At 44.3% G+C, this 13805-nt stretch overlaps 1 protein-coding gene across 2 annotated transcripts in view; it reads left to right on the top strand.

Annotated features, from left to right (window-relative positions):
* LIMA1 (LIM domain and actin binding 1) overlaps positions 1-13805 on the top strand; it is an 83006-nt gene that overhangs the window by 36012 nt on the left and 33189 nt on the right. The gene's annotated exons all lie outside the window — the stretch shown is intronic.

Here is a 13805-nt window from a genome sequence, read left to right as displayed (position 1 = left end):
AAGCATAAGATTGTGCGCCAGCTGTCCTGCCTAGTGCATTGGTGGTCACTGTGCCAAGTAGGATTACGCCACCTTCGTGACATCTCGCTTCCACCTGGTTAGAAAACAGACGTGTCAGCAGTTTGGGAATGAATCAACATGCGTCTGAGCCTCTTGTGAGCAGGAAGCAGCCTGTCTCTGAGCTCACTTTCCCTTCCTATTTGGCACCTTCTGTGATGGAAAAGGTCAGGTGAAACTGTAAATGGTGAAACTGTAAATGGGGGAGAATATGGATGCTCAGACCATATTTGCAGAAAGTTAGGCTACATGTACATGGGACATTTGAAAAAGTCCTTTGAATGCTGGAACTTGACAGCTATAGAACTACGTTTAAAAACGCCCGTTGTGTCGCGTTTGCATGCCGCGTTTAGCGGCGTTTGCGCTCAGAGGCGTTTTTGCAAAACTCATCAGAAGACCCTCCCAAACACCCAGAATGCAACAGAAATATGTTTTTCAGCTATTTGAATGAATGTGTATGTATGTCCCAACATCTGCATAGTGGGACCACCCTGGCATGGCAACTGCATGATTCCACTCTGCCATGCCAGGGTGACCCGACTCTGCCATGCCAGGGTGACTGTATGTATGAAAAGGCCTCCTGAAAACACAAGCGCTGAACGCGGGTGAAAGCGTTCGGTTGCGTTTTGAAACTCCGGGAAACACGTGTTCGAATAATTGCTGTCCAAAAAACGTCACTGAACTCAACTTCCTGTAAACGACCCTCTGTACATGGACAGATAAGATAACAGAGGTGGGTTCAGGGGCTTCTGAAAAATACGCCCAACTGCTCCTAAACGGCCGTTTACAAGTTGCAGTGTATATGAGCCCTTGGAGAGGACAGTCCACCTTTTTTATAAGAGTGTAATGTAAATTTTGCATTTATTGTACCCAAAAGTTGGGTAGATTTCAAACCGTAAAATACTGGTCTGTAGGCAGGTGGGGAGCCGTTTATATAGATAAAAAAAAAAAAATACACAAGGTGTCCATTGACACTGGATGACTTTATTTCATTCTGGTTGAGTTGGACTTTGGTTATTGTGGATGCGTGGCTTTCAAACCGTGCTCAGCATTACCTAAAATAGTACATGTTACCCAGATTCCATTGGCTTTCAAGGCAGGACAAGTCTTCTGACAGCTATCAGTTCACTAATCACTTCTGCTTCCCTCAATTTCAAGCACAAACTTGGTAACCTTTGGCTTTGCTTTACTAAAGCTGGTGAATGCAAAATCTGGTGCAGTTCTGTATAAGAACCAATCGGCTTCTAGGTTTTTTGTCAAAGCTTAATTGAACAAGCTGAAGTTAGAAGCTGGTTGCCCTGTATGGCGGCACCATATTTTGCACACTCCAGCTTTAGAAAATCAACCCCATTGTGTACACACTGCTACAGTCAGGGTAGAAATGTTTGGCCACCTTTCCATGGGCCTGCAGTCTAGAACTGGGAAGTGAAGCCCGGTCTCTGGAGCTGAAGCATGTTTGTGCCTTCAAGTGAACTATGGGCAAAAATGAAAGCTGCAATGAAACCGAAATCGCAATGTTGCAGCTTGTCAATCAGATGTGGTGGTTGTATTAATTTTTTCTTTAGGGCTTTTCTCCCTCTTCCTGTATTAGTGTGCCCCCCTTTGTAGTACACACCTTTTTTAGATAGCTGCATTGCCAGTCTGGAGGGAGGGGGGTGTTGGATCAATTAGCACAGTGGTCCTCAACCCTGGCCTACAGGGCCCACTAACAGGCCAGGTTTGCAAGATAACTGAAATACATCCCAGGTGATATCATTTGCTGCTCAGTGATTGCAGTACTCTAGTCTGCATCTCCCCAAGGTAATACTAAAATCTGGCCTGTTAGTGGGCCCTGAGGACCGGAGTTGAGGACCACTGAAGTAGCAGATTTAAATACTCACCATAAATAATACAATTTTCTTTCCCTCAATCGTGGGTTGAAGGAAAGAATATCGCTTGCTTTCCCCCATCAGTCATTGATTGTGGGATTCCTCCCAATGTGCTATTGTATTTTGAAAGCGTGAGGCTTCCCCACAACTAGAATAGGATTACTGCTGCTATAGCCATCAGAAGTAATCATACAGAAAAAAAAAAACTTGACGGGCTGCTTTTACTGAAGTTTGATAGACCAACTTCAATACAACTGACCTGCCCATAGATGGAATGAAATTGAAGCCAAACTCCAGCTTGGCTTGATCACCAGGGGAAAATTGGTTTCAAATCTAAAAAAAAATGGGTGAACTGCAATGTTTTAATTCCACTTTTGAGTCCCCTTTCACTTATTGGTTTTGATCCTGCCAATAGATCCACTTCCTTTTTAATAGGGTGGCATGGTTGGTTCTGCATTAAAATTGCACAGCAGCAGCCTTGTTTCCATGTGAACAATTTGTGGGAAGTTGAATGACAAACTTTTAGAACTAGTGCAATCGGCAAGGACGGCTGTCCCTCTGGAAAGCATTTGAAAGGCGATGAGGTGATGTGTTGCTTCCTCATTGCTTGTTTTAATGCTGTAAATGGCATGCTACTTTTAATGCTGTAAATGGAATGCTACTAACGCAACTGCGTGTATTCCACATGGCTATGGGGTGGCTGCAGTGCAACTCCATTCATTAGGCCAGGATAGGGTTTTATTGACTAGTGCCACCGCATTATGTACGCCCCTGTCTGCCTATGCAGCATGAGAAGGAGCAGTTGGAGGTTGGGCAAACTTCAGCTCAACCTTGTATATTTAACCTAACGGCAAATTTATGCAAGCCCTTAAGCGGCCACAGCAACAGGTTTTTTATTTTGGGGTGGGAAGGGGAGGTTTAAACCATTTAATAATGACCTTTGCAAGCACCTCTGGTGTTAAAGTGGAACTGAAGCAGGCAGGCTTTATTGCAGAAGAAACATGCACTCTTTGGCAATAAAATGCCCCTACCTGCCTCATCAGTCTTTTCCGGTGCTGTAAACTGAGCTGCGCATGCGTAGCTCAGCATAGAGTGCTGAGATGGCAAGCTCCTGGGCAGATGTTATGCCATTTCCCGCTGGCCAATGAAGAGGCCTAGAGACTGGCACTCAGAACAAGATGCCGGCGGCACACAAGGGAGTATTCACCCTTTTAGTTATGCTTTAAATGGGTTGTCCCAACCCCTCTTAGACTCCATTCACACTTGTGCGACTTGTCATGCAACTTTGAACAATAAAGTTGCATGACTTCATTCCACATGGGTCGTACCTGAATGTTATACAATGCAGTTGTCTGTTATCACTGGTCAACGCCAAAGTTGTGTGCAAGTTGCACTCCACAGTTGGCGCAACTTTGGAGTCAAACGTGCGAATGGGGCATTACAGGCCAAGCTGTCCAGCAAGTGTTGGTTATAAAGGTAGAGATGTCTGCACCTAAATCCAAATAAGTACAAAAATGACCTATGTACTCTACCTACATGAGGGCTTCTGACTTTTGCCTTTCCTGATTTGTGTATTCTGGGTTACAGACTCGGAATACTAAGAATCAGCATTACAGTTGGCATTGGCAGCCGTAAATGTCTCTTCTCACGATTAGTACTGTCCTTGTACTAAGACTTCTATAGGAATTGGTGACATCTTCTGTCTTTTTTCTGGAATATAATTTCAAAGTAGATGGATTCATGTCTCTTAACTGTGAAAAGGTTATAGGTGAAGCGGTCATAACCCATTCCCAGTATGCAGTCTACTGATAAGCCAGCTTTTTTCCCCTTCTGATAATGAGTCTGGGTGTGTCTGCCTTCCGCCTGACAGGAAATCTAATACAGTGACTTGTTGTGTGCGCAGCCCTTTGTCCAAGGCCCGACTATTCGCTACTTGTGGTTTAGGACTTCCTATGGCTGTTCTGTATCCCAGCTCTGCTTTCAGGGCCTAGAGCAGCTATATCTATGAGGTCATAGACTGTAAATCTTCCCCAGCCCCCTCCCCATGCATTTCACGGCAGCCATCTGAGCAGTGCTAGAGATGATTAACACATTGTGACCTGGGATACTGGGTCATTGTTCCTCCACCGCTCAATCCACAGCCATGCTGGGTGGAAAGAAATGTAAAGCTTTGTTTATGCTTTAAGCTGTTTAAATAAGCCTGGAGCAATAGCCACTGTATTCTGGTCAAAACGTCCATTTATATATCAGCCAACCTCAGCCTACAGATATTCATGCACATTTGGGACCAATTTCTGCATAACTCAACTTTAGGTCGTTTTTGTAATGGATGACATTGCAAGCAAAGGAGGCGGGGGGGGGGGGTTACTCAATGTTATGGTAATATAATCCAGTACACCAGAGATGTGAGAACCCAGCGCTAACCACTCATGGGATGTGCTTACCAGTGCTGGGCAAAGCTACCGGTTGACTTTACCTTCACCGTCCCCAGCAACATAGTTCCCTTCCTTTTCACTCCTCCATAGTTCTGCTCAACCATCGGGAAAGTCTGGTGTAAAGCCTAGTACACGCCTTGAGTTTTTAATCCACTCCAGTCAGAGCCGCTGTTCGAACAATCCGACGTTAGAACATCAATCTCTGCCGCTGTTCTATTGAGCGCCAGAACACTCTAGTCAGCCATTGGCTAAAAGCACTGATTGGGAGCTGGTCGACTGCTGGTTTTCTAGAACACATATCGAACAGAAGGTGGCTGGACGGCTGGCTTCTGTCGGACCGGCTGCTATACACAGGGGCTAAATGTCTGCTGGTTTTATTGAACTAACCAACGCCACCAGACATTTAGCCCATGTGTAGTAGCCTTTGGTTAGGAGTCCCCAGAGTCATGGCCGACACAAGACAATTGACTCTCCGTGTCACCTGCTCTTCCATACTCCCTGAAGAACAAGGCATTGCCTTCAGCTCCCGCAATGTAGCATTTGGTGTGTGTGTGTGTGTTTTGTGTGTGTGTGTATACACACTTGGGATAGGTTGGGGTAAAAGCTAAAATGTTATCCTAAGTGGGCAATGCATAGGTTTGCCTTTTTTAGATTTTAAATCTCACCCTTAAGAGCACTTGAAAAGGGTAAAGCAACTTGAGACACCTCTTGGCTCCAGACTGGGCATTCTGAAAACGGATATTGGTTGGAGTGTGCTGGTTGTAGCGTTGGGGCCGTTACACTTCCACATGGGTTTTAACATGTATCCTGTGATGCGTTTCATTTTAAATGGCACCCTGATGCACTAAGGCAATGCACCTTTACTGTATCCTGCCAAAGCACATGGTAACATATCCCGCAGCGAGGGAGGACTTCCCAACTTCTGGAATTGGGCTTTCTAGTATAGATCTCAATGCAACGTGTACAGATGCTACTTTTTTTTTTTTTTTTATATATACTTGGGCCTCAGACACTGGATGTTTTTGGAGCTAGGGAGCCGACCATAGGTCGAATCTTGGCCGGTTCAGCATGGACAGGCTGAGATTTCGATCTATCTATGGGCAGGCTGGTTTGTATCAAAGTCAATCCATTGACCTGGATAAAACTAGCCTATCGGATTTTTTTTTTTTTTTTTTTGCTGCTGGTGGCTATAGCTGAATTGCGCTTTTGCCGGCCAGGAAGGCTACCCGCCAGCAGAACACAAAAACCCTGCAGGAGGCAGCAGTCAGTGAGGGAAATAAGCGATCTTCTTTCCTTCCACCCATGGAACTCATATGGGCTACTTAAAGCTGAGGTCTGATGGGCAACTTTACTGCTAGTGATCCTGCAAATATTACCAGTGGCAAGATTGCCAAGAGACTTAGTTGGAATGGAATTGATCCCTTAGGCAAGCCCAGGATGTCTGTGATGGGGGAAATCCCTCTTGCAGTACTATGGTGTTCTGGTGACGGAAAGCTCTGCACCAGCGGCACACAATGATCACTAGCGGCTACAGCTGGCAGCAGTTACTGCATGCAAAAAACAAGCTGGTTGTACTGAAGTCAATTGATCGAATTTCAGTACAACCACCCATATATGGAGGGAATCTCATTCAGTCCCTGCTGAACCAGTTAAGATTAGATCCCTCTGTGGCCGGCTTTAGTGAGCTTTATCAGCATTTGAGTCGGCTACCAAGTGACCTCTCGCTGGGTCTGCCAGCATTCCTGCTGCAGATGGTTTGCTTTTTGGTCACTTAATTGAAGTGTACAACTTCTTTTTTTTTTTTTTTTTTTTTTTTTTTTTTTACTCTAGTATCTAAACATGGAGGGAGGATTGTACAGCGCCGTAGTCATTGGATAGTCTTTATAACTTTGATTGTGGAGGAAGGTACTCAACAGGTGCCTAAGCAGAATGGCTGTGCCTAGAGTTCAGTTTTACTTATGGAAAGCCAGAGCAGTGGATTAATGGCCTATTTTTTTTTTTTCCTAAAAATTCATGTTCTGTTGCCAGTCTAGGCTTTTGAAGGGTCTATGGGGAGGGGAGAATTATTCATGATGCAACAAATTACCCAGTGAAGGGCCCCCAGCTTTGTGCATGACAATCTTCTTCTGTTTGTGTGTATTGCATATGAATGGGCCTGTAATTGCCAATTTGTAACAAGTAAAACTTCCTGTGTATGTCACTCCTACTCAAGGTTGGGGAGAACAATTGCAGCCTTTACAAAAACGTTGCCATCTATGTTTGAATGGAGGATGTTCAATTAGGCTAGACTTGGTTTTCATGTGTAAAACACATGTCCCATTATTGTTTGTAGTGTATATTTAGGTTTATTTGTTATGACTTTAACATTTTAAGTCATTGTACCTGAAAGGAATCCCACATTACATTTGTATACTACACCCCCCACCCATTAAAAACATGAGCTGTAGCATTTCATTAAAAGCCCATCTACACTGAGCATTTTTATTTTCTTGACCGGGGTGGCGGGCGTCAGATGGAACCCCCCCCCCCAATTACTCCAGCCCGCACCACCATATCTCCCCCGTGCCAGTTTACCTACCTTGCTCCGAGTGAATGACAGGCAGTGGCGGCAGCTTCCCCCCCCTCAGTCTCCATGTTCCCTCTTGGCGGTCATCTCCTCCCTCCTTAGCCAAGAGGATGCCTTCTTTCTGCCAATTGGGGAAACGGGTCTCAGGACTCGCTTCCTGATTGGCCGGGAGGATAATCAGTGTGACAATAGCGACTACTCATTCGCTATTGTCACACAACTGGGGGTGGGCTCTGGCTCTAATCGCATGCTTCAAAAAAAAAAAAAAATCCCCCCCCCCCCCCCCCCATTGGAATCCATGAAACCGGCACCCTGCATGTTGATTAGGGGGCCAGATGCATGGATAGGGGGGGGTGGCGCCCCCACACCCATAATGGACAGGCCGCCACTGTTTTGACCCCCCCCATCTGCAAAGTCCTTTAAATACCTGTTGATCCTGCCAGTGAAGCCCACCTAATGCAGCTTCCTGTGATATGGCAACAATGCTGCACTGCTCCGAAGTTCACAGCGGAGTTGCTGTTCATGTTGGCTTTGCCTGCTTGCATTACAGTTGGATGAGAAATATATATTTGTAGGGTGTGGTTATTGGCATTAATTCTGCTGACTTGCAATCCTGTAGCTGTTCAAACGGCCTCTTGGCACACCTATGCCATTGCCTCTGCTTCTGAAACCCTCCTGTGAGCTGCCGTGTCTCGGAGAGACACACAAATGAAGGAGAATTTGGCTCAGTCGCATGTTTGTTTCAGGTACTTGTATAGCGCTGTCACTTTATGCAGTGCTTTACATATTGTACATTCACATCGGTCCCTGCCCTCTAGGAACTTGCAACCTAAGGTCCCTAACTCCCATTCATACATGCACATACTAGGGCCAATTTAGACAGTAAAGAGTCTTGTTTTTGTGCATCAGTGGGTTTGCTTATACGGTCATACAGCAGCTTTTAATTGTGTGTGTGTGTGTGTGTGTGTGTGTGTGTGTGTGTGTTTTTAAAAAGTGTGAAAGTACCAAAGGCCAGCCATACACAGTAGAAAACCTTAATGGGCAGGCTGAATGTACCCAGTTGGATTGATCAAGCTGGGTGCAACCAGCCTGCCAGATTCCCTTGTGATTATCGCAAGCTGTGACTATAGCTGCTAGCGATAATCGCTGTCCTCACCTGGCAGGGATAGCTTTCCTCCCCCCCCCCCCCCCCCCACATTCTCCCCCTTCTCCTTCTCCCCCCAAAGCAGACAATGGCTTGGCAGGAGGGAGTTCCTTGTTAGCACTGTCTGGAATGGGGCAACCATGCAAATTTCTTTCCTGCAACCTGTGGTTGCAGGAAAGAAATTTGCAATATGGCATGCCTAAATCTAACCTGGTATCAGCCTCTTGCAGAGCCTGTACGGTAGAGCTTAGAATGGGAGACAGAAGCAGCACAAGTCAGTAGTGGTTCTCATGTGCTAATAAAGAACATGCAGATAGGGGGCAGCAGACATGAGCACATAGTTCTGCTTCTCCTTCCACCTTCTCTTTTCTCCAGTCACAGGCAGGGTAGGAGACCAGTAAGCTTTCATGAACAGCAACAGGTCTCCCGCCCTGCCAGACAGGGTTGTGTATCAGGGTTGTATAAATCCTAGAAGTGGACAGATGCATTTAAATCTTCAAGCAGGTAAATGGTCTCCCATATCTTGGGCATAAATGTCCTGTTTACACCTGTCTGAATGCATGACAAAAGGATTACTATTCTTTTTAATGGCTCTAATAACATCTGTGGGCTGCTATGCATTTGGGGTTTGGGGAAAAAGTGTTTTTTTTTTTTTTTATTTCATAATGGTTTGTATAGCTGATGTAATTGCAGAAATGCCTGTCCATCAGTGTGACACGGCAAGGGCTGGGTGGCAGTGGGGAAGGGCAATGTAATTCAGTTAGGTTTTTTTTGGGCATGTATCTGCAGTATGTACACAGGTTCAGAAGTCTCCAGCCTTACTCCTGTTGATTGCTGTCTGGCACCAGGGTCATGATGGCTATAACGTATTTTCACTATAAACATTAGGGCTGCAACTAATTTTCATCGATTAGTTGGCCCATTGTTTCGATTGATCGGATAATCTTAGTGGTGTATAATTTAGTGAATATGTAAAGTTTAAAAAAAGGCCATTGTTGTTCTTGCATTATCTATATGACCGAACTGTAATATTAGGTATGACAGATCCTTTGTCATAGGCAGGTGGCTTGATAAAAGCTCCCTGCGCCTGCTGTCACTTATGCTGGCCATACAAAAACAATGTCTTCCTTCAAAAAAAATTATTTTTAAGAACCTTTTATTCAATTTTCTGATAGTGGGGTCAAATCCACTGTTTTCTACCAGTGACAGGGAAATTCGAAGGAGCAGAATAGAAAACGTCTTGGTCAAGGGAATTTTCAGACCGTGTATGTGGTTTTCGTTCAGAAATTACATTCATTTTAAAACTGAATGTTTATTCTCGTCCTTAAATCGAGATGTATATTGCCAGAATAAGGCTCAGTTCACACCAATGCAATTTGCTTCTGATCCATTTATCCAGTACTTTTTGTTGTGCGTTTTTGCATTTTTACACGAGAATTTGCTGCGATTTGCATTTTTTTTTTTTTTGGGCAGATTGAAAAATGCAAATTGTGGCAAAACCACTCTGCATGCTTTTCTGCAGCTTCTCCATTGAAGTCTATTGAAGCAAAACAGTTTTGTGTTTGAAAAAGTCAGTGACTTTTTTCCAAATACACAGCGGCTGAAAAAAAGCTTAGATGTGAACGCGTCCCATAAAGCCTCGTACACACGCAACGATTGTTGGCCGACCGATTGGCCGTCTTTTGTCCAGTGTTGTTGTGTTGGTTGAAATGTGCTCTAGACTGCACACAAATTTTCTCGGCCAACGACAACCAACTTCAGAAGTGATGTCATGTGCTGGTTTACTTTCCGTGTTTTTTCTTCTCTGAGCATGCCCAGTCTTGCTCATCTGATGTTTGTCTGCCGACATCTGTACTGACTGACGAAAAATCGGCCGTTGTGGTGATGGCCAACAAATTTTATAGCATGCACACCAGATTTTGTTCGGCCGAAAAGTCGCAGTCGGTTGTCGGAATCATCATACTAACAAGCCGACAATCGTCCGATCGGACGTTGGCCGAAAATTCACGGCCAACAATCGTTGCGTGTGTACGAGGCTTAAGAAACCATGTTAAATGAACTGAAGTGTGTTTCTGCAAAACACCAAAAATGCATAGGTGTGAACCAATGCTGCTTTTTATGTTTATTTTTTTGTTTATGCTTTCCTGCTCTCTGTAATGGTTTTGCACAGAGCAGCCCTGATTTCTTTTTCTGAGCCCCCCCCCCCCCCGACTCCTCTGGCTCCTCCTCCCTTCAGAGTGCCCCTATAGCAAGGTAAAAAAAAAAAAAAATTCTGCCTTTAGAACCATTCACATACTGTGCAGGACTACATGTCCCATGATGAATTGCTCTTCACATATTCACATATTCACATGATCTCTCAGGTACTTACTGACATGTATGGATGGTGTACTGAGCTGTATGTGTGTTGTACTGTCTTCTGACATGTATGGACAGTATACTGAACTGTATGTTTCGCTGTATTTCCTGATATGTAAACCGATAATGCATTCTGTATGCAGGTCAACTAATCATCTGACCAACTAATAGATTACGAAAATGGTTGACAACTATTTTCATAATTGATAGTAGTTTCGGCCCTAATAAACCTAAATAACCTAAATATCCTATGTATTGATCACTGTTGGGACCAAAATGTCATGTTTGATTGTTCTCAGTGGCCTAGCTTGAGGACCAAAGCCCCATACATAAAATGATATTTGTTTTGGGCTTTGTAAGCCACAAGTTTTCCATTGCATTGTCATTCTGTGGTGAGGGGAGAGTTGGATGTATAATCAGATTTGGATGCACAAACAAATTTGGAGTTGAACTCCAGCTAATACTTTTTTATGCAATTACAGCAAGTGTTTGTTTTTGGGATAAAGGATTTACATACGTGTGGACCATTGGAAGTGCCCCTGCCAGTGTAAATGGTTGGCTTGTCCCAACCTTGTGAACTGCTACATCTGTTGGACTGCTTGTTCTGCTGAAAATAGACTTGCTGGCAGGATCCCTAGGTGAAAATTAAAGCCTACAATGCAGCATTATTAGTAAGCTGCAATAGGTTTGCTTTGGGTTTAAAACCAGTGGTGTCCAGGCTGGTCTTGGCTCTTTTTTTATTGGTTTTATCGTCCAAAACCTGTAATGCATACATAAATCATAAGTATCAGGGTTACCCTCACGGGATGCGTAATACAATATGCATCATAAATGTAGCTGTCAAGACATTAGGAGATTCTCACTGAGAAAAAGGCCTGGTTCCATAGGCCGATGGGCAACATGAGCATTGACCTACATAACCAAAATGGTGAAAGTTGAAATGACTTGGCAGCAAAGCAACTGTTGCCCCAACAATGGCATTAAGAATAGACCCCTCAAGTAGAGGGCACATCATTGGCCATGGAGGGCTCAGCTAACCATTTGGACCAGATCTTGTCATACTTTTTGGGACAGCCTCTGTTGGCATGTGTCCCAGAGAGACAAACTGTTAACTAGCGGTTTCCAGGAAGGGGGGTGGGGGTCTTCCAATTAAGTGGAATGGCTTTTCTGGCATAAAACAATAGTAGACCCACTAGTGATGGCGAACCTTGGCACCCCAGATGTTTTGGAACTAAATTTCCTATGATACTTATCTACACTGTAGCATGCATGAGCATCATGGGATATGTAGTTCCAAAACATCTGGGGTGTCAAGGTTCGCCATCACTGTACTAGAGTGTGCTCCGCCACAGTGGGGATGAAATGTTCAATCAGACCTAGAATGCATATAGACCTGGTGGGTTGTAGTGTTATGGCGCTAACCAGATGGATAAGGGCTAATACTTCCTCCGAGAACCTGACAATGACCGGGCAGGTCCAAAAGAGTAAAATCTCCAGGGGCCCCTCCATCGCCAGCACCTGGGGAAAGAAGGGGGGTTCATTTTGTTCAACCTGTAAGGCTGTAAAGTATGCACGGTGTACCAGTTTGAACTGAATTTAGGCAATCCCTTAGAGAAACCTAAGGACCAAAAGGAAAAGTCCCAGTTGTCGTCAAGATCCTAAATAGCTTGTTGCCATCTGGTCCTAAGACGCTCTAGGAAAGGCAGTGACACCATGACTAGATGCGTATAGTTGGGAGGTAAATTTATCTACAGTCTGACCAGGCTGGTTTGAGGTTTAGTTACCATTCGATTGATTATTGGACAAAATGGAATATATGTGTAATTTACGAAGTTGAAACCAGAAGGATGGTTTTTAGTGTAAGGAGAGGTCTTGCATCTGACGTCATGCACAAGGCTGTACTGCTCATGGAGGGCAGGGTTTCCTTGCACAGGGGTTCACAGATATTCCGTGCAGGCAGTACCATTGCTATCAATAGGGGCAGCAGCTGCATGGACACAGCCGCCACTCCACAATGTGACATCCATAAAGGTGCATGGCCCTGAAACCACATGTACAGCTGTCAGATTGGGAGCATCACCTGTGTCCATGCAGCTGCTGTCTCAAGTGCCATTAATAGGACTGCTTTTATGCAACACCTGTGCAGGTAGAACAAACTACTACAGCACATAAAATGAGTCGCCAGACCAAGATGCTGTATGGAGTCATATATAATTCCTCTGGTGAAATGCGGTTATGCTGCCCCCCTGAAAATCAAATGTCAAAAAACAAACTGGGCAGCAAACACCTAGTGCATTATGTGAGATTTATTGATCAAAGAAACCAAAAAGCCAAATACTCAAAGGACAGCAGTGACGAGCATGACAAACCCACTGGTCAACCAGTGACAACTGTGGCATTGTCGGCAAGCTTGGCTTTTTATTTTTTATTGATCATTCAAGGTTGTACACCTCCCCCCCCCCCCCCCAAAAAAAAATAAAAAAATTAAATAACCTGAAAGACAAAGGCATATTGAGCTTGTATGCATCGCATACTAGCTCATTATTTACTTTTAAAAACTAAAAACTCCCCCAGACAACACTTACATGGCCAACATGTTACCTGTCTTCTTTCTGGGTTCCCGTCCTCTGGCCATCTGTTGGGCCGGCGCGGCTATGTAACTCCTGTACATGCGCAGAGGAGCTGCTGTTCCTTCAGAGCGCATCCATCACTGGCTGCATGCAAAGTAAATATCTCCTAAACGGTGCATAATAAGGAGATCTTTACACTACCTATAGGTAAGCCTCATGCACTAGGTGTCTGTAGGGTTTTTATTTGCAACCCCTGTGCAGGTAACCATTTCCCCCTATGGGTGAATGGTTATGTGCATCCCATGTGAACGAGGCTTAATACTGCAGCTGTGTGTAAAGTTACAATCAATGTTTTCTGGCAATCTCCTCCACTATTCCCATCAGTACATTATAGAGCAAGTGACATGTTCGAATTCAATGAAAATGCTTGAGGGAAGTACAAGCTGAGAATGTGTGCATGAGACCAGCCATAACATGCTGCTACATGCAAAGATCTGTGCGGCAGTAAATGGCGTGTTATGGAAATACACAATCACGTATGGAAATGCTTTCTTTTAATGCTGCATTCATAGTATACATTTGTGTGGATTGTGATCAATTCATTGTCTTATGGCTGCCATAGGTAAATTCTTTGCACTAAAGTTTTTTTTTTTTTTTTTTTTTCTCTATTTGCTGTACTAGCGTATGACGTCATACGGTGTATTTGTGCAGGGAAATTTTCCAAAGGTTTAATGTACTCAAAACAGATAATTAGCCCAGATGGAAAGCTAAATTACATAATTTCTTCTGAATTCCCCAGTCTGCACA

The sequence above is a fragment of the Pelophylax lessonae genome (assembly GCF_965119305.1).
Source record: "Pelophylax lessonae genome assembly, chromosome: 2".
NCBI classification, from domain to species: Eukaryota; Metazoa; Chordata; class Amphibia; order Anura; family Ranidae; genus Pelophylax; species Pelophylax lessonae.
Note: the sequence above shows the minus strand (reverse complement) of the source record. Positions and strands in the feature narration are given on the sequence as shown.